Genomic DNA, 22,215 nt, shown 5'->3' with positions numbered 1-22,215 from the left:
GTAAGAATAGAACAGAAGAATTACCAGTGCTACCCCACAATTTTATAGAATACAAGCAGACAAAAAATGTTCATGACACTGTTGAACACTGCTAAATCCTCTTTCACGTACAGAGGACTACTGCAACAACTGCAGAGCAACCCACACTTAGTATGTGTTAAAACATAACCAATATATTTATCAGGAAACAGGTATCAGTTCAGTAGTGCTAATGCAGCTGTTTTTAGGAACACAGGACCAGGTAGGTCACTAACATTAAGTGCCCACAGTTATGAGTAGCAGTCACTGGATTCAAGGAGATCTGTTGAGCACCTTCTTCAAAACCACCACACCCAAGAGGCCACAGAACAGGTTCCTTCCTCGTGTCATAAACTGTAAAACTAAAATGCAGTCCAAGTTATAATGTGCCCAAGAGAGAGAATGAGATTCATCACTGTTCTAGTGTCCCTGGTGGTGCAGTGGCTAAACCACAGCGTTGTCAATGCTGAGATCTGGGCTCGATTCCCGGTTAGGATGCTCCCCGGGCAGATGGAGCTCGCTAGCCCTGTAAGGCAATCCATCTACGTCCTGAGGACCTCGCTGCCACCGTCCAAGCGTGCTTGGCCCCGGCAGATGAACCTCAGGATTAAAGGGTGGGCTCAGTTCCGCGCACACTGTATCTCACCTAAAAAATCCAATGCGCAGGCTGAAAGGTGCAAAGACCTTCCCCGGTTCTTCGTTCGCGAAGAGACTGGCCATTAGGTCTCTGCAAAGAGCATGGTCATGGCCAGTTTAACTGCCTACATCCTCCTAGATACCTGGCCGAAGAACTTGCACAGAGAGGTACGAAATAACCCATACTTCCCTAAAATGTTGTTCCTGAGAGAAAAAAGAATAAATCAGTTATTTTTGCTAAATCCAGTAGTTGATTTAGCCCTAAATATTTTAAAGAGGCACACAATCCAAGTAGAGAAGATATTTTAAAGACCTTATAAGAACAAGCATGCTCTGCTCTACAGCTGTGATAGAGTTTTAGATTGCATTAAAGAAAATAAATTTAAAGTTTAAAATTAAAAAAAGCAGCTTTCCTGTAATAAGACACTGTTCTTGCTTAGTACCCAAGAAGATGACTGTCTTCAGGAAAGAGAAGGAAGACTTTGCTACGATTCCTCAGCAGACACGTAACACTATTACAACTGCCTCATTTTCATCTTTCTTTTCCTTCGTTTCCTCCACAACAGTAGGATAGTTTTTTCTGTCCTGAAATGTAAGAAGGAACCTTCTGAAGGTACTTTGCTGAGAATAGCTCATTCAGCTCATTGCAGCTTTGCCTCTTGAGGCTATGCAGCCCTACGAATGTCCATGGGGCACCATTTACCATGAGGTGTCGCCTCCCTCCTCCCCTACCCCTCACCGTTAAAACTGTGCTCCATCTCCCCTCATGGCATAAGACCAGTTGTTAGAAAAACAAATCTTGGCAAATACAGGTAACCTAAGCATTCCCAGCTCCAGTACTGAGTGTTGGATGGACACAGAGAGTGCTGGTGGGTGCTGTTCTGGGCTGAGTGCCTGTACAGAGCACTCATTAACACCTTGCTCTTCCCTTAATATTTTTTTCTTTTAATTTCCTTTTCTTTCCCTTTCTTTCCTTTTCTTTCTCTCTCTCTGTCCCCCTCAGTTCCCATTAGAAGCTTGACATCAAATGGCTGAGAAGCTCAGTCTGAAAGCCTTAGTGCTGCTCCTTATTTAACTGCTGCCATCAAGACCACTGAAGTAGAATAGGAAGGGAAACAGGAATTTCCCCTTCGAAGCCTTGCTTTAGTGATTCTGCCATGACAGTACTTCAAAGAGAAGCTGTTCCTTCCCCTCCCAGGCCAACTTCCACCCTCAGCAATTCTACAGAGCAGCTGGGCTCATTAAAGCCCTAACAGCACAGGAAACAGCACAAAGAACTAAATGAAGTTAAGCACTTAATTTATTTATTTTGATGTATGAATTAAACAACATTGTCATAAATCTGGTAGCAAATCCTGGCCACGTCAGAAAAAGAAGCCAGCAAACATTTCCGAGGGAAAACTGAAAGTCCCTTTAGTTCTCCAGATAACAGTTTTTCTTTGTCAAACTCCATCCCAAATGCTGCTTTACAACAAGCTGATTTAGATCAAGGCAAAACTACAAAGAGGAAAATCCCTATGGAGAAGAGTCCAGATCCTTTTTAAAACAACTGGGTTCCAAAGTTGGACAATAAACTAACAAAAGGATGCTACCTCTTTAAATAGTAGTTTTAACTCGTCCCACTCTAATTATTCATGTAAATTAAATTCTACAAGTGAAGAAAAATTCATAAAAGTCATACTTATTCATCTCAGAGGGAGATCTGGCATATGAATAGTGCCCATAACCTCGGAAGGTGAAATGTAGAAAATATCACAGGCAACTCCCACCTCAAGTTAACTGAACCAAAAAAGGGAGAATCCTGATGTGAAGGAGACTTGAAGGAGATCCTCCCTAATCGCTTCTTAATAGACTCACAGTCCTGACAGAGGAAACAAATCAGGAATTCTGAGGACATGTAATTGTTAATCACTAGCATTCACTATCAAATTCAGTAAGAACTTAGAAGCACAGACAATGAACATTATCACATGGAAAAATAAGGCTTATTGCTACGGGTACTCACAGACTTCTATAATGTACTAAAGCAAAACCTCCAGCCATGACAATGCCATTGTGCTTCCATAGTTATTTATTTGCCTCCAGTGAAGAGAGGGTGGAAAAATCATTATCAGTTGTAATCAATATATTTCATGAGCAATTTTTTTTTCTGTAGGATTTAGCAATACTAGATTTATAGTTCTAACCTGTTCGAAATACTTATTAGACTTTCAGAAGATGAAACAGACCGAGCTTCCCTGGGAAACAAAAATAAGACAATGAGAAAGAAATTGAACTAATAGCTCTTACCACACCACCACACCCTGTATTAATGAACATTGTGTCAGAATGACATTGCAACTTGGAAAACTGATTTTTTTTTTTTTTTCATATTTGATCTCCTAGGAAAAGAACAGTGAGGTTTCCAAACAGGGTAGTAGAAACCAGTGAGAATGTCTGTGGAATAAACCATGTTAATGTGACATAAAAATGGTTAAAAGTAGGAGGAGAAGTATAATAAGGATAATTAGGTATGTGTTTATTCAATGCCAAACCAACAGACCCATACATGCCTCCTTTTCATTAAACCTTCCTGTCCAGAAGCATGAAAATACACCACACTGAGGCTTTCTGTGCTCAGAAATGCTACACTATCAGAAGTGGTGCAACCCCTGGTGAGGTTTCCAAGTCATGTATGGTTTGTTTTATTCCACTAAGCCTTTCCAGTAGAAATAGAGCTTATACTGACAAAAGAGTGCTTTCCTTACTAAAACTTCCTAAGCCAGGTCTTCAAACAGGAGCTCTATTAGTGAATGCAAGTTTTTTTACTTCACTCTTGTCACTGACTCTACGTTTCACCTTCTGTCAAAATGGAAATATTGTAAAAAGTAAAATACCATTGTGGCAAGCAAAAAATACCAGCCAAAGTTTCTAGTATAGCCCTCACCCTAGTGAAATGGGTGAACACAACCAGAATACAAGTATATGTGTATACAAGCACAGTTTTACTCCTTACAGAATGAAAAGAGATTATTCTTGTACATAACTTACATATCCATATCCATGTCTACATCTACACCTATATCTAATCTATATCTATATTTATATCTAATCTGTATCTCTCTGGCTACCTAACTACTCTATATACATATGAATATAAACACACACATTTACCATATGTGTATATGCAATTGTATCCATAGCTAAGGTGCACTGGTGCAAAATGCAAAATACAAAATACAGGCAAAGAGCAACGCCAGGCAAAGAGCAACACAGATTTCAAGGGGAAGTGGAGCTTCGCGCACTACCAGAATTACAATGTTAGTCTGAGATGAAAGTTCCTAGAAACAGCTTTCCCTGTAATTGGGCCAGTTACTGGTTCCCCTTCAGTGAGTTTCCTGACAGGAGCCCCTATCCTCAGAAGGTTTACTGCCTACAATTGCCTGCTTCAGCCTCTCCCTGCATCTAATTGCTGGCTTTCTTGTGTTGCAGATGGAAAGGCTGATTGCCAGGTGTGAGGGATGGGATGGATTTTTCCCATACCAACAAACTGCTCTGTGTAGTTTGGGGTTTTCTTTTTTACATTCTACTGGTCTGGTTTTGTTGGTATTTAAGTGAGCGCACCTGAAACCGTGGGCAGCTCTGCTGTGTGAGAAGGCTGGAAGGGCCCAAAGGGCTCTGCATCCCAGTAAGAAACAAGCAGGTGAATCCTGGGCATATATATATATATATGCAGCAGGACAAGGAATGTCTTTCTGCACCTTAACTGGTTCATGTCTCACTGTGTCTTCTGTCCCAGCAGAGTCCTTTGTGATGGATAGGAGGAAGTATGGCTGTTACTATATACCACATTAGAATTTATTATTCCCATGTGAAATCCAATTTTGCCAGAAACATTAGCTGGTTTAACTCCAGGGAGATTAACAGCTGTTAAATACAGCTGTAGCATCCCCATTTAGCCAAGCAGCATGTCTCTTAACCAGGTACAGACTCGGGGCTGGCTCTGCTCACATAGCAGCTCCTTAATAACACATTTCTTCTGGAATTTCAGGGGATATTGAAGGTTTTTCTGTGACCCTGCTATTCTGAACTTATTTCTGGAAGGTTTATTTAGCTCTTCTGTTCCATAAAGCTGGGGAGTATAACTCTATACAAGGACAGATAGGTCATGCAGGAGAATAACCCACCCTGTGGTGTCTGGGTGCTTTCTATTCTTGGAGTCTTGCAGAAACTTGTACAAAATCCTTTAAAGATTGCTAGTGAAATGCTGAAATTCCCTTCCCCATGATTGATAGATTTAACAGGCTCTCCCAAATTCATTTAGAACCAGCTAAACCTATCCAGTAGTAACAACACTGTGTCATACTTTCCCAGCACAGAGATAAGCAATATTTCTGGGAGGTCAACGAGGTAGAGAAGAATTTTCTAGCAGTAAAATATTAAATTATGTCAGTTGCAACGGTTAGCCACAAAACTTCACAAAATTTTCCCCAACTCTTCCATATGTATTAAGTTCCTATTCCAGGGATTTATTCCAGTATAGTTAGATGATACATCAAAACTGGCCTTACAGCTCAAAGCTAGTTACAAACTTAACTATGAAGAGACTAGTGTGTTTCCATAATTAGCCCATCAAACAGGGAATGTAGCTGTCAGCTAGTGAATGCATATACAATTATTGAGCAATGTTTAAAGGAGCAAAGGAATAAAGATGATCAAAGAGCATCCAAGAATTAGGGATATATCATTTTAATCTCTGAAAATTGCACTACACATCAAATGCATGACAAATAGAATAAATAACAGACAAATCTGATTTATAAAGTTTGAATACCACCTAGGGGTTATGGTAACATCATGCAGCAAAAAAAAACCCCCAGAATTTAAGAGCAAATATCACCTTCAAAATTCACCAATTTTTATTTTCCATACTGCTGAAAATACATTGAAATGGATCTCGCAACCATGTCTTTCATGCACCCCAGCTCCAGTCTGTGTTTTTCATTAACTGTTTCATATCCCACAGTCTGAGTTTCCAAGCTGTTGGAGGAAGCTATAACCTATCCTGGTAACTATAATTACTTGGTTTTCTCCACACTCTTTCATGCATATTTTTAGTTGACATAAAACTATAGTTATTCTTCCTTATCGCTGAAACCGAGCAGAGCTCCTTATAGACTCTTTAGGTACGTGTAAAGCACGGGAAAAGTGTGAGTGATTTCTGCTCTGTGTTTGATCATACAGTTTTCAAACCTCACAACACTCATCTGCTCCAAGTGCTCGTACCTCTGCACAGGTGAGATAAGCCAGCGCAGTCTGGGTGGGTCGGTTTCTTTGCAGCTACACTGTTTCCTGGCTCATGGCACACAGTATCAGTCTCTGGCATCTCCACGGATATGAAAGACTCACACAACAGTTCTCCTTGTTATCAGGTGTTTGGATCTTGAGCTGTTCGATTGAATTACATCAACCATGGTGTATTTACACCAGTTGGACATCGAGACATTTGGGTATTTTTTTGACTCAGTAACAAAGAAAGCGATCCTTGATGCAGCCCAGTTCAAAAGCAAAAACACTGGCACACTTTTTGTGTTTGTTGTTATGTATGTTAAAGCAAAATAACCAGCAGACAAAACATGTCTGGGCTCTGCCTCAATTTTCTATTTCATGCTAAGATTAAGATGTGGCTGTCACTTGTCCCTACTCTCACTGTATGTGGGATGAACCAGATTAAAACTGGTGGCAGAGTGAATATGCCGTTGTCTTTGAAGGAGGACATCTCTGCAACCAGAAAGGACTGTGTGGGTGAGACAACAGAATAAGACAGTGCAGCTTCTGTAGAGTGCCATTAACAGTTTTACACATAATGCTATTTACAGACCCAAAGTCCTGTCCTTGCATATTTTGTGTGAAGCTTCTGTGAAGCAAGACTGCAAATAAACATTCATATAAAGAAAAACCTACCGTTAAAGAAGAAAGATGCTGACATATCCCTGTGTAAAGATATCTGGCCCTTCTAACTAATGCAGCCCTGAAACAAGACCTCAGCTCACCTGCTTTCTGTGGGCACCCAGTGCCCCACCAGTTTCATTCCCGTGGTGCCTCTCACTCCCTGCCTGCCAGCAGGAACACCTGGCAAAGTTTTCCCAGATCTTGCTCCCAGGGATGAGCCAAGGTCTCCCTGTTCTTTACACAGTATCCCGCAACTCCCATGCATCCACCAAAATAAAGGAAAGAAATGCCTTCTTTTTGGCTGCCTTTCTTGGCTACCTCTTTGAAAGGAAGATGACATACACTGATGAAAAACTCGCCACCAAACGCATCAGCCAGGTGCCATCTATCACAGGTCTCCCTATCCTCAAGTAGCTGACAACTCAGCTTTATTCCCTCTCCTGCCCTGTAGCTCACCGTGTGCCTCAAAGCTCTCTGAAAACAGGTATTGATCCAAGGCATTGCAAGGATAGAGCCTTTTGAGTAGCTCTGTGCCATCATTTTTCCTGAAGATCTGTTAATACAGAAAGACTGGGTCAGCTGAGACTGAGCCTGGACTTAACCTGGGCAGGTGCAGGAGTGCCAGTGTCTGCCTCTACTGAATGTCCTCGGTCTCTCTGCAGACTTACTGGCATGAAACCTTTGCTTTCTGCAAAGGTGTATTTTTTTATTGCTCAGCCACTCTCAACTAGATTAAGGTTTTTTTATTACCTTCGTCAACTTACTGTCACTTTCAATTTTACTGACTCATATTTAAGAACAATGCTAATTATTTTAATGTGTTTGCTGTAAATCTAGCCTATGCCAAGAGCTATAATGCAAATCATTTGCAACCTGAATCTTGAGTTATAATCAAAAACAAATGCTTTGTATTGTTTGTACTGCCATGGTGTTCACAAACCAATGAGGACTGGTATGTGACTGTAGAAGAATTACATCAAACATATAAAAAGACTAGCTTCCCATCTCTAATTAAAACAAAAAAATATTAACAAATGAATTGAGATTACAGCAGGTCTTGAATTGTTGTTTCAGACATCTCTTATAACAGACATGCAACATTAAACAAGGAAAAGGAAAAACCATCAGCATAAAACAGTTAATATAGATAATTATCCTGGTGGTTTGGGTTTTTTTCCAAATAAACGTGCATAATGTAGAACCAACAAGTATTAGCATCAACCCGCTTTTGAGGTGCAGGGGCACAGACAGCAGGCATTTTATAAACATTTCAGAAAATAAATTTCAAAAACTTTTCTGAAAATACAAAGCTCTTGAATTTAGAAAAAAAAAATCAATTCTCTTCAGATTTTCCAGAAGTATTTAATCTAGGCTTTCATTATTCAGCTTTAAAGTTTTAAATATAAAATATTAGTCCCTGGGTTAAAAAGAGATAAAAAGACTAAAATCTGCCTTCTAAAGAAAAAGGTATTACAGAAAATTTGTAGAGAGATTATTAATTGATGCCTTTACCACAGGTTAAAATGAGATACCAGTGACACCAAATCACAAAATGGTCATAAGATAAGATCTTTGTATGATGTTTTAGGGTTTGGGTTACAGAAACAAACAGTTGGAAAAAAAGTAGAATAGAATGTTAAACCAGCAAGAAAGAGTAGTCAGAATAAATACGTGGCTATGAACTGGATTTTGCCATCTACTCAGGAATTAACTACAAGAAACTGGCAGCACAGGAGTCCTGCTTTCCTTACTCATGGTCTCATCCAGTCGAGGACTTCACAGCCATGGCTTGGTCCAGAAAGCTGCTGCTTGCTGTTATTCTTTTTTTTACACATTTTGATTTCAAGACTTATTTTCAGTGATGCATGGGGAACCACAACTAGGCCGTTCTCTTCCGAGGCTGTTTATAGTGTGTCAGTCTGTACCTCTTAGACCACAAAGGCCTGATATTAACTAACAGAGAAGCAACCTGCTTGCTGTCGTGCAGTAAGTGATAAATGAAATCAAAACCAAGACCCTGATCCTCAACCTTTGTGTCAGTAATAAGTAGCACTTTGATATGTAAAGCAATAAAATAATGTTTCTCTATTTGTCACAGTTACCAAGGGACATACTTTTGGGTAGGGCTGTACTTCTGTACAGCTGATTATCATTCCCAAGTATGTTGTGATGAGATCAATATTACAGGGAACTTCTTCTTTTGCTGTTCATATTAATTTTTGTGAAAAGTTTCTTGAAAATATTTAAATCTTCTTTTGAAACTATGGCTTGACTTTCCATCCTGCACTTACAGCCCTAAATCTGGAAGACAATCCCTTTCTTGCTTACAGGTATCTTGGATAAAGAAATTTCAAGCAAAGGCCAGTGACAGTGTCCTTAAACCCAGAGGTTCAGCGAGCAACTCCCTTGATCCAGAATTGCAGGCACTGGGACCTCAGAGACAATCTCACTGCCTGAAGAGTGAAGGGAAAGAATAAGCAGGATGTCCTGTAGAAATAGTGCCAGATTTATTATATTGGTGTGGTTCAAGGTGTCTTTTCATGCCAGGCTGGCAATGACGCCAATATTCACTTTCACAAATATAGAAGAAGTGTCAGGGGGATAGTCAATAGAGGCTACTGCTGGTAAATCCTGTTTGAACTGAGTATTGACATCAAATATTTTCTTATCATCTGATCAAGATGGGGAACACCTGAGATGCAAACCTAAATCTCCCCAAATGCTGGCTGCCCAACACATTAGCTTTCCCTATAAAGCCCTACCACAGCAAAGTGTTTTTGACAAGGTATCTCTAACAAGTTTGCTGTTCCTCATGGCTAAAAGCTGCAGTGACCTCATAAAATTTGCTGTCTTGTCTAACTAATCTTACCCTACAGAACAGTTGAGGTCAGTTGCTGTGTCCTCGATGCAGCCTTAGAAGAGGTGAAGCAATAACCTCTCTTCCCTCATTCCTTCCTCCTCTACTCTCTTTTCTGTTTTCACTGCTCATGCGTACAAGGGTATACATGGTTTGTTATATCTGCTGTACGGCAGAGTCTCCTTTTGTTTCTTTACTGCACAATCAATCAGCTTGTGAAAATAACTCTGCTTCTAGACCAACACAAAATTACTAGAGTAATTAATCTTGTTTCAAATTCTGACCATCTGTACAGAATCTCAAAAGACAGGTGCTTAAAATTATCTTTGAGAATACCTGTGGAAAAATACTGATCATCCAGCTATTTGCATACCTACCACATTAAACACAGAGAGGGGGGAGCTTTGAAAATTCTGGCATAGATTTCAATGCTCTCTGCAATAATCTTAGATAAATTGCATTCTGCCTGTGCTTCAAAACCCCACTTCAAACAGTTGTGCCAGCAAAATGCTGCCATTTTAATTCTGAGCAGTGGATCACCTGCTGAGTCCAATGTTAGGTCTAAAGTTTTCTGTCATTTAAAAGCAGTCTTCTGACTTAAATATAAAATCAGTGGCTTACACAGTGAATCATTATAAATCTCTTGCAAGCTTTTAAATCAATCAGTCAAGCTTAGAAAGCAGTGATTTAGAGAATCATAGCTCTGAGGCTTTGGGGCCTTTTTGTGCAAGAGCAATAAAAGTAAACCATTTTGTAGCTTTTAGGAATAGTGGTTAGTTTACTTTCTCCTTCCCAAGGAGCATCCTGTTTTGACTTATCAGGTTTACCACAGTATTTGGAAAAATAATCCATTACTTAATTTTATTTTTAAACTCTAACAGTTAGAGAGAATAACACCAAAAAACAATTTTTGTTCTGATTAAACATAAAATTTGGTCTAAAATGATCATTTACTCACAAGATAAATTATTTTCTGGTGAATCATGGGGACTGAAAATTCTAAATGCTTTTCAGTGCAAGGGTAGCCAAACATTTGCTGCACTGGTGTATATATATATATATATACATTGCTTATATAAGTGTATGCATATGTATAGGCAAATACATGTAGAAATAATATATATGTATGTGTGTACGTTTATTTTTCTTTCCATCATCTCCTCTCTGGCTGAGGTGAAATGGGCTCTGTCTTTCCAGAGAATGAGATTTCTGTCCTGGGGAAGTTTTTGAAGTAGTTGAAGATGGGAATACATAGGTGTATTGAGAGTGGGCTGGGAGGCTCCTGAAGGAGCAAAGGTCTGGATTGCAGTCAAGAGGGTGGGGGAAGCCACATCCCAGCCTTAGGGGTGACAGAAGGCGGGATATTTTTCATTACCAGAGGGGTTGTATGAAATTTGTGTAATCTTGTGAGGAAATTATTCTTGCCACTCTGGAAATCCAGGATGGGGAAAACTAAGAATCAATCCAGAAAGACATAATATGGAAATATTTGTTTTCAGCTTTTTGACTTTAAGTGGTGCCACTGAATATACTAGCTAAGGACAGAATTTTTGAGGGGGGTTTCATATATTTTAACCAAACCAAGCTCTACTAACTGGAAGCCCAAAGGTGCATCCTACCACTCTTGCTGCACTGCAAGCTTGCTACACAAGGATCCAGCGGAGTCCAAGTCTTGTTGCCCTCCACATCCAAAGGCTGGAGACTCTGCTCTAGTCTGGGATCTGCATCTGTCCCTCAGCTGCTGGCAAAGCTATCGGTTTCTCAAGTAGGTGCCCAGCTGACTCTCTGTAATACAAAAGAAGGAAGAGAGAGACTTTAGGGATCTGTGAGTCATTTTCCTCCTCTCAGCAACACAAAGCGCCTTTGGCTGTGGACCTGGAGGTCTATGCTCACATAGAGAATCCACATCTCTCACTCACTGGTGTGTTTCAAGAGGGAAGGAGGCACCAAGAACAAAAAATAACAGACAACTGCTTAATATTTGCTGTGATTTTTCCTGATGTGGTGTTTGCAACGATGTGAGGAAACCACCACAGTGCAGGAGAAGCTACACACAATCAGCACAACATTCCATCTGTTTGAGTCATCTGCCTTTGATAGCATCTACCGCTGGTTAAATCAAGACATAATCTCACTAACAGACAGTGACAAAATTTCCTCTGGAAAATAAGTTTTCCTGCCATCTCTGATGACTTGTACTTTAAACTATAAAATGGATAGGGACAGAATTATTTTATCAAACATAACAGTGCATGTAGTCATTTTGTGCAACTATGCTTTTAAGTTATACTCTGCAACAAATACCAGGCCCTTGGTTCCTGTCGACTGTTAGGATAGTGTGTTTCACATATTAATTATGCATTGTATAATGGAACATTTCCTTTGATCCATTTTAAATGTTGTTCTTTGACTGCACGGAGAGCTCCTTCGTCCTTGTGCAGTGCCAGGCAGGGGAGCAGCTAGCCCCTCACCTGCACTTCCCCTGGCTTCAGTGAGACTGGGAAGTGCTCAGCCCCTTTGAAAACCAAAAAGCTAATTGAATGACTTCTTGTGGATTCACAACCCCAGACTTATATATTCTATGTTAAACAGTTCTACAGTTAAGCATAGCCCATGATTTTCTTTTGCAATGACTGAGCCCTTCCTGCTTTCACATCAGTCAGTAGCTATTCTTGCTATTGTTTCAATGTTGTTTAGATTATGTATGAAATTTATCATGTAAGCAATATAAAATCTATTTTTTACATAATGGCTCTAAGACAAACCGGATATAATTGATGGAAAGAAGATCTCTTAATTTGGTCATCTTCAGATTGGACCTATGGTTCATTTTGTTGCTAACATACCCTTTTTCCAGCAAATTTTACTTGTAATTCCCTGAGCTTTGTGCCTTTCTGCCCATCGTACTGCATTAACATAATTTTATTGATTTATATTTCTCATTCATGTTAAACTGAAAAAAATTAAGAGCTTGCAGCAAACTAAATTCAGGTAGATATAACATCATAGGAGCAGTGTTTGAATAGAAACATGAATCAGGTAATAAATAGCTCTCTTTGATCATTGTTTTTAAAATCTCTTGAACCATACTTTGATTAGTTCTATTTAATATTTAACATCTGGTTAGTCAATTTCAATCTGCAACGAGTGCTGGTGGAAAAATTCTGTGCTGACTAAATACATTTATAATACTACAAAGCTGACGTGTAATTGATTTTAGTTCCCATAAAAGGATTATGTTAACTTTTCTTAATCCATATATTAGGATTTTGTGAAGTCCAGTGAATTCGCACTAGGGATACTAAGTGTTTATTCCTCATCAATATTTTATGTAAAAATGATAGGACTATATTTTAGCCTAAGTACTGCTTGCCAGTTTTTTCTCTGGAAAACAGCTAAAATGCAGAAGAGTGCTGCTGTAGCACTGGTGCAGTGACAGACTGTTTGGTGTTTTCTGGCCTTATATTAGCCCAACAGAATCCTACTGTACTGAAATTTGTCATAGTTGTAAACTACCAAAGATTTTTTCTCCATATGCTAAAGGGGTTGATATAAGTTTTTGGTTTTTTTTCATTTTCATAATTGACCAAAAAGTATGAAATTCTAACCTAGTTAAAGGCTTGACTTAGTCAACATAGTATTTCAGACCAATGTGAGTTTAGGAAGTCATGAAAGCTGCGAGTAGCCACTGCTGCCCTAGTTATTTTAAGAAATTTGGTAATCTTGTTTATCTCCAGCCTAACAGAATAAATACTATATTAATATGAAATTTAAAGCCTTTATGTGTCTTTAACAAATGCAGAAAAAAGGGGGCATTGCCTGTGTGAGGACAGTTTATTTTATGAAAATTTTGCTGTTTAATTGATCAAGATCGTGTGCAGTGCTGTACGCAACTGTAATTAGACACATGAGATCAGGCAGTGTTGGTTGATAAGGACTACATCTCCTCTTTTGCCACAGCAAATCCATCCCTAATCTAGAATAGTAAATCAAAAACGGCTTAATCCAAACACTGGCCCTAAAGTGAGGAATGAAATTATATCCATCCCACTACATAATATTGAGTAAGGAATGAATACTTTGCTCCAAGGCCAAGTGCCATGGACCACTTAACACTCACCCTTTCAGAAGAAATTGTCAGAGACACGTAGCTGATGTGGACTAATTTATAGTAGGGGGCAATGGTGTGTTTATCACAGTAGTATCCACACAATTTTCAAGACTGATGCTCACTGGTCATTCTGTTACATGAAATTCACTTTATTCTTTCTTTCATTGTAATATTAAATAAATCACGGCAGCTTAAAATTACTGACCAAAATTATAAACACTTTTGCCATTTCCGGGGAAAAATGGAACTACACACAATGTTTTTTCCCCTTACTCTAGCTGTACTGCAGCAAATCTGAATTCTATTGCTCATAAAGTATGCCACTATATTTTCCTAGCTATTTCTTTAGGTTAAGACTAGCTCAAAAAAGTGTTATTTCATGAGATTTGGGAAGACCAACTTGGAAACGTTAATTAAGAATCCCTCAGTTATGAACCAGAATCTCAGTTCAGGCAAGGTGGTACCTTTGGCCCATAGAGGCAAGGGTGTCTAGATGACTTTGTTGACTTTATTGGTATGTATTTGAGTACATACAGACTTTCAAGCACTTGATAGTGGTCTTGTGCCTCCTTCTTTTGGACTTAGATATCTATTTTCCACTATAGCCCTTCAAAAGGCAGTAGATTTTTCTTTTAATCTTGCACCTTGCCCTGTGCGTTCCTCATGGGGAAGAACCAGATATCTGCTTGCAATCAAAAAATGAATTTCTGTGGCAGAAAATTACTAAGCAATAAGGACAATTCAAAAATTAGTGTCTCCTACAACCATAGCTCCTATTTTATGTTTCCATAAATTATTTTCCTCTGTTCTTTTATCTTCACTAGAACACAGATTTACTGCATAATAGTAAAATTTATATGAACTAGTAGGCAACTTCACTTTAAACCACTTGTTGATGTAAGCCTTCCCTCCCCCTCAAACTACTCACACTAATAAAAAAGGCACCTCTTTCACTTTGGTTTGTCCAAGACACTCAGAAAATCCCTCTGTTTAACACATAAGCAACAATTTACATGTTTGAGCACTACACACAAATGAGTATTGTACAGAGAAAAGATGAAAATGTCCATTCCATTATGCCAGCTGTTGGCTACAGCCCAACACAAGGGCTATTATGTGTGATACACAAAATTTACATTATTTGCAGTATTAAAAACACTTGAGCAACACTGAGGCATTTGTTTTGGAACTAGGACACTTCAGCCTTGAAAATAGTGGTAAATAATGGAAAGAGTTTATTCCTTAGCAGCAATGCTACATTGCTAGCTCTGAACACTTCTTTTTCTAAGTTAGCATATGGCATATAAATGATATATGACTTTGGGGTGTATTTCCATGAAAAAAAAAAACTAGTCCAGCCTCTGTTCTACCTATGAAACATCATCACCTTATATGTTTAGAAAATTGAAATATAAATATATGACTAAATGTGCATTGTTTGCCCAACAGTATTATCCCTTTCACAAGTCCTTGGTATAAGGTATGGACAAATTTCTATTGTTTTTGCTGAACTCTTCCAAATAGTCAGTTTGAGCAGATCCAGTGTGGTTGATGTGTAAGATAGCCAAGCTCAGTGCAAAAAAGTCCTTCACCCGCTGGTGTGGAAAAACAGCCCCTGAGCTGACAGAAAACCCCTAGGAGGGATATTTAAATCTTAAGTAAGTGGTCAGGTAAGTGCCTGCAGAAGCAAAAGGACAGATAGCATATTTGGTATGCTAATAGAAACCTATTTACTGGAGGAAGTGACAAAAACATCAATCAAATCAGAAAGGGCTATTAAGAACCGTTAACTCCCTTTCATATGAGCAATGATTTCCATTGGGAAGTAAATAAATATTCATGACAGGGAGCAGTGACAGAAATTTCACCAAAATTACACTCTGGCAAGGTTTCCACACTAGACAAATCTTTAGGAAAGACAGTTGGAAGAGCATGTTGGAAGGGGATTGAGTATTTAGACAACCTGCACAAGTCCCAGAAAAATCTATTTCTGTATTCCCTTTTCCTTCCTTGGAAATCTACTGTAGATGTTGTATTTCAATATAGCCCACTAAGCTATCCAAAACTGAGATTTTTAAGGATTTAGAGACCATTTTAATGTCACTTGAAGGCCTCCCTTGCTCATGCTTCTTTTGGTATCTTCTCAAAAATACTTTTTCATGTTTCCAAAGATAAAAAATATTGCAAAAATTAATAGCAAATCCTGATATCCCACACCATCTGAAAACGAAGTTTGAGCTTTTTATGAAGGTAATTCTGCCTACAGAGCTCTGAATTTAATATATAGTAAAAAACATTATTATTCATTTACAATACCTCAGAACCAGTTCAGAACACAAACATCTGCTGGCTTTCCCTTTATTTGTGTAAGAAAGAAATAAATGTTTGACTCCTATTTTCTCCTTTTAGGCTGACACATGGGAAGGCAAATTCTAGTTTCATACATCCCTTCTCCACCTGTTCAGGAAAGGAGCATTTTTGTCCTTTTCTAAGAAAAAAAAAAAAAAATCAATGCAAGTTAATAAATATAACAGCTCCCATTGCATTAGTGCATTAGTAATGTAGCCTGAAATGAAATAACCTACTTACAAATATGGCAACCTTCCATGCCAAGTTTCAGCCTGGAGCAAAATTTTATGGTTAAGTTATGAACCTCTAAAATGAGGACATGTTCTTAATACACTATCTTAAATGTCTCCATCCTTACCATTTACTTTTTTTCCTTTTTTTTTTTTTTTTATCAAATACGGAATATTTTTCAGATAACTTTGCAGACTGGTTGCTTGCAGGGAGTTAGCTGATAAGAATAAATGCCTATGTCTTGTCTCCGTGCATGGAAGAGATTTTTGCATAGAGAAGTGGAATATTTTGCCTGAGATATTGAGTGGAAAGAGGAAAGGGATACCCTGGCCCATTTCCTTAAAAGCCATCTCCTCCTTTATCAAGGTTGCACGTCAAAATCACAGGAGGGAAAGATTTCTTCGCATCTTTATGCTGAGAGGGTTAGCAATTTGAGGAATGAAGATGATGGGGTTTTTTTCTGTGAAGAGTCACTGACCTTGTAAAGGGCTTGGGGGACATTTTGGGTTGTATTTTTTCCTTTCCTAGAGGCATCGTAGTGGTGCAGATGTAGGTCTCTAAGACTGGTACTGAAAAGGTGAAAATATCTGTAAAACTTACCTGTAAAATTTCATTTCATCTTGTTGCTGGTATATAGAAAGGGTCAGGTACTTGAAAAGGGCTAGGGTAAGATTAAGGAAAAAGGCGGTGACTTTTGTAGACTGAAGGGAAAAAAAGTTCAACACCAAGGATCCAACACTATTTAGTCACACAAGTTAGGCACCAAGAGTCACCTGAAATGCCCCTAAGGAAACTTACAGAGATGACCAGTACGACAAAAAATTTATGGAAAGCCCAAGGTGGATTGACAGCTGAAGACTCAGGAGAAAAGCCAGGCTACCTCATGTGACACCAGTCTCATGCTGCAGGGATAAGTTTTGCTTGTAGGGTAGGATTCAGTTTGAGATCAGATCTTCTGCACATCAGAGTCTATGTTTAGGTTCTCTACCTAAGCAAGGAGCTCAGTCCAAATGTCAATACCCAGTACCATTTGAATTGTCTCTGTGTTGGAAGAACCCACTGCTGTTCCAGAAGTGCTCAGGTCTCCCTTGGGTCCCATGTCACATCTGCCAGTCCCATGTGTATAGCAAGGATGTCTTGAAAGGCACAAGATGCCTTTTTTCAGACAATTAACTTCTGTCCTACGTGTCTGGGTTCTTTTTACAGTCTATACAACTGCAGTCTATAGAAACTAGGGAGCTATTTTGTTTACTCTAAAATTGATATGCTAGGGGAAATTCAGTTGCCCCAAAGAAAGGCACTTGCAGCTGTTTCAGAGGTCCTCATGGATCTGAGACATCCTCGCAGGGCTGGTAGACATGACACAGAATTTTTGGGAGACCTGTTGCCTCCCAGAGAAGCAACTGGAATTAGATGAAATCCCTCACAGTATCTGATATGACAGTATAAACCTATTTTTAGGCATGAATCTCACTAAAAGCCTTCTTTGAGTCAGTGGTAGCCTAGACACTATACCTTGTGGACACCACAGGGCATGGCTCACCTCCTCATTCATAGGCATCCCTTCACTTTTGAGGTCTCCTAGGCATGCTGAACATTGGCACAGGGTGACAGAAATTACACAGAATCTATGGGAAACCCATATCCATCTGCCACAGCTGCTTGAGTCCAAATTCCATATTCCAGTTAAATGCTGGAATATCTCAGGTAAATGCACACCTGTGTGTGGGCAGCTGATCCTGGTCCTAAATATCTGCAGGTTGTTAAGGACTTCTAGGGGGGGAAGGCAGTTGAGAGGGGGGAGGTATTTGTTTGTTTCTTTGTTGGTTTTTCCTATTTTTTTAAATATCTACAAGAATAAAGGCAAGGTAAGAGTAGGGGAACTGATTCTTAGTATCAAGAATCAACCTGAATACTGATTATATGCTAGGGAGACTATGTAATGGAAGTTCAAGAAAATCTCTGCCTCTCAGATGTGGAGGTGAAGAGACATTAACTGCAGCACTTTCAGTGAAGTTGAAAATTACTCTAAGTGCATCTACCCATTTTAAAACTTCAGTCTCAAGTGTCTGCTTTATTTTTTGTGTGCATCCTAGGCAGCAATTGGCATTCACGTGGGATATTTAGTTATATTCAGCTGTGGCAACTGCACAAAACACTGCAAATCTGATTTGGATGACAGTCTAACACCAATTTTGCTGTAGTTCTGACACAGCATCATCACACCTCAGTGAAAAACTGCACCATGCACTCAAGTCCTTAAAGGTATGAACCAAAGCACATGAAACTGCACACAGTGGTACCATCAGCTCTGCCCCTAAAACTGACATTATTTCTAAAGTGACCCTCAACCTGTGGGTCATTAGCAAAATTACAGCCATAGTGCAGTTACCAAATATATAATGTATCTGTATGTAATTACATTACTGAAGTTCATCTCATCCTAATGGACAAACAGGCAGATTCAAGTGCTACCACTTGGTCTCCTTTACATCCATTTCTGTTTCATAAAAGGATGTTGTATCAAACACTGGGTAATTGCTAAATCATTATTTGGAGGAAGGCACCCAGTCTCATGTCTGCTTATTGTCCTTATCAACGTGCATTTTCAGGCAAGGGATAGAGTTACTCAGTGCCAGCTGAACATCAATACCATGTCACAAAACAGCGTTTTTAATTGCAGTGCTGCATTAAAGTAGCATAAAAAGTTCCACACATCTCTTTGAATAATGTATCATGAAAGCTCTCAAAAATAAAATGGTATTTTATGACATCACTAGTCATCTACAATTTCTTCATTCTAAAACCAGTAATATGTGGGTTTCAGGGAATGAGAGCCAATGCTGCTGTGTGATTCTGAAGGTTATGCCTAATGATTGTGGTTGCTAAGTATTTCTGTTCTTTCCACACTGACAGTCTACATCAAGACAAGAGCTGACTCACTGGTCAAAGTCAGCCACATTTGCTCTTTGACCACTCTACAGTTCAGCCTTTTTTGTTATGGAAGCTATGAGACGTGATTAGGTTGTTGCTTCTCATAACATAAATAAAAAATGTACAGCTATCAAAACCCTTAATCTTCCTTCAAAGGTCTGAAAAATATTATAGTTCCTGTCAGGTTTTAATAATGTAGATTTTTGGACCTTTCTTTGCAAATATCTGCCTTTGAAAATATAAATAAATGTAGACCAACATATCAGGGTTGAAATTTATCTCAGTTTTTACAGACATGATAATAGACTTGTGAATTGGATATGCTTTTAAAGATCAGTACTTTCATGACCTTTGGAAATAAAAGAAAGGGAAGTGTTTGGAATGAAACTATAAAAGCTGTCAGAGCTAGAGATATAAAATTAAATCTACAAATTTTGTAACAAAAGGGACCAACATGGTCAGAAAATATAACAACAAAAACTCAGTAATACTTGCCTATCTGATCATATTCAAATATATCTAAAAAATAGTGCGGAGAGTTCAGTTGCATAGGCAAGTCAATCAGTAGCTACTTCTTGCATCCCTGAGTGCTGCATGAGAACGTTATCCATGTAAAAACCACTTAGGTACCCCACAGATGAGAATTTGTGACCAAATTACATGGATGGAATCTATTTGGTTTTACAACCAAAGAGATTATTTCCTGTCTGGATTTAGCTCAACCCAGGACAGTCTTTTTAATGGTTTGGTTATCAAAATTTATATTCCCAATATAACTTAAAATGGCACTTCATGTTTTTTCTTGATGTTGACTTAGGGAAACATTTTCTATGCAAGTGTTTACTCACCAATTTTAATAACTGAAAAACAAATCATGTATTAGTCACAACACAGGGTAAGGATAATTTCTGTGCGTTCAGACTACTTAGCTGTCCAGACTATGTTGACTACTGCCCCTTTATGAGCTTCTTTAGGAACCTAATAGAACATTTCAGTGGTTTGGATCACTGGGAGCATCTGTAATTGTTCTTGTCCCCTCCAAGCTGTAGAGCCAAGACTCAGTCGCCTGTTTCTGAGCAGGAATGTGTGGGCACCACTGGAGCTCATCTTTCCCACCCAGTTCAACATCTCTGCACTTTCTATAAGATAAAATCACTCTGGAGAAGAACTGAAATATGCTTCAGGAGGGGCTGGATGACCTTCAGCTCTGGAATACAAGAAAAGGGCTGAAGTGGATTATTGTAAAAAAATGGAAGGTCGCATAACTAAGAACTAGTAACAAGAATTTGGATTATGGGATGGGAGCTTAGAAGTTAGAAGTGACAGAGGAGAAAAAACAGGCTATGTCAGTCAACCACAGAATACTTACGTGTGTTTGAGCTGCAAAAAGCCAGTTCCTAGAGTGTATCAGGGAAGGTATATCCATCAGATATAGGAAAATATTAATGTCATCACACACAATTCATATTTCCCCTGAAATACTGTGTGTAGCTCTGTTTATTTAGGAAAGATGAATCCAAATGGGAGAAAAAGGTCTAGAGAAAGGCCAATAAAATAGTCAGGGAAATGAGAAGGAGAGATCTGAAAGGAGACTAAAGCTGTGATCACATGTCCTCATGTCACTTATCCCCACAGCAGCCCAGCCATGTGCTGTTCCTGACTGTGTATCACTGCCCACTCCTGTCTGAGGACTTGGATTCCCAGACCTGCCAGCTTAGCTCCTTGGCAATTCACCCAGGGAAAAGAACAGGGTTAGGACGTCTAGCACCGACATGATTTAATTTGGGGAGAAATTGAAAGATCTATCCTATCCTTCTGANCAACTTGGTGTCATCTGCAAATTTGCTGATGATGGACTCAATCCCCTCATCTAAATCATCGATAAAGATGTTAAACAGGACTGGTCCCAGCACTGATCCCTGGGGAACACCACTGGTGACCGGCCACCAGCTGGATGCAGCCCCGTTCACCAGCACTCTCTGGGCCCGGCCCTCCAGCCAGTTCCTGACCCAGCACAGAGTGCTGCATGAGAACGTTATCCATGTAAAAACCACTTAGGTACCCCACAGATGAGAATTTGTGACCAAATTACATGGATGGAATCTATTTGGTTTTACAACCAAAGAGATTATTTCCTGTCTGGATTTAGCTCAACCCAGGACAATCTTTTTAATGGTTTGGTTATCAAAATTTATATTCCCAATATAACTTAAAATGGCACTTCATGTTTTTTCTTGATGTTGACTTAGGGAAACATTTTCTATGCAAGTGTTTACTCACCAATTTTAATAACTGAAAAACAAATCATGTATTAGTCAAAACACAGGGTGAGGATAATTTCTGTGCGTTCAGAGTACTTAGCTGTCCAGACTATGTTGACTACTGCCCCTTTATGAGCTTCTTTAGGAACCTAATAGAACATTTCAGTGGTTTGGATCACTGGGCGCATCTGTAATTGTTCTTGTCCCCTCCAAGCTGTAGAGCCAAGACTCAGCCGCCTGTTTCTGAGCAGGAATGTGTGGGCACCACTGGAGCTCATCTTTCCCACCCAGTTCAACATCTCTGCACTTTCTATAAGATAAAATCACTCTGGAGAAGAACTGAAATATGCTTCAGGAGGGGCTGGATGACCTTCAGCTCTGGAATACAAGAAATGGGCTGAAGTGGATTATTGTAAAAAAATGGAAGGTCGCATAACTAAGAACTAGTAACAAGAATTTGGATTATGAGATGGGAGCTTAGAAGTTAGAAGTGACAGAGGAGAAAAAACAGGCTATGTCAGTCAACCACAGAATACTTACGTGTGTTTGAGCTGCAAAAAGCCAGTTCCTAGAGTGTATCAGGGAAGGTATATCCATCAGATATAGGAAAATATTAATGTCATCACACACAATTCATATTTCCCCTGAAATACTGTGTGTAGCTCTGTTTATTTAGGAAAGATGAATCCAAATGGGAAAAAAAGGTCTAGAGAAAGGCCAATAAAATAGTCAGGGAAATGAGAAGGAGAGATCTGAAAGGAGACTAAAGCTGTGATCACATGTCCTCATGTCACTTATCCCCACAGCAGCCCAGCCATGTGCTGTTCCTGACTGTGTATCACTGCCCACTCCTGTCTGAGGACTTGGATTCCCAGACCTGCCAGCTT

Source organism: Empidonax traillii, unplaced genomic scaffold (genome assembly GCF_003031625.1).
Source record: "Empidonax traillii isolate 1590-97213 ecotype Southwest subspecies unplaced genomic scaffold, ASM303162v1 scaffold115:size2055165, whole genome shotgun sequence".
In the NCBI taxonomy this organism is placed as follows: domain Eukaryota; kingdom Metazoa; phylum Chordata; class Aves; order Passeriformes; family Tyrannidae; genus Empidonax; species Empidonax traillii.
The sequence above is the reverse complement of the archived record's forward strand: the minus strand, read 5'-3'. Positions refer to the sequence as shown.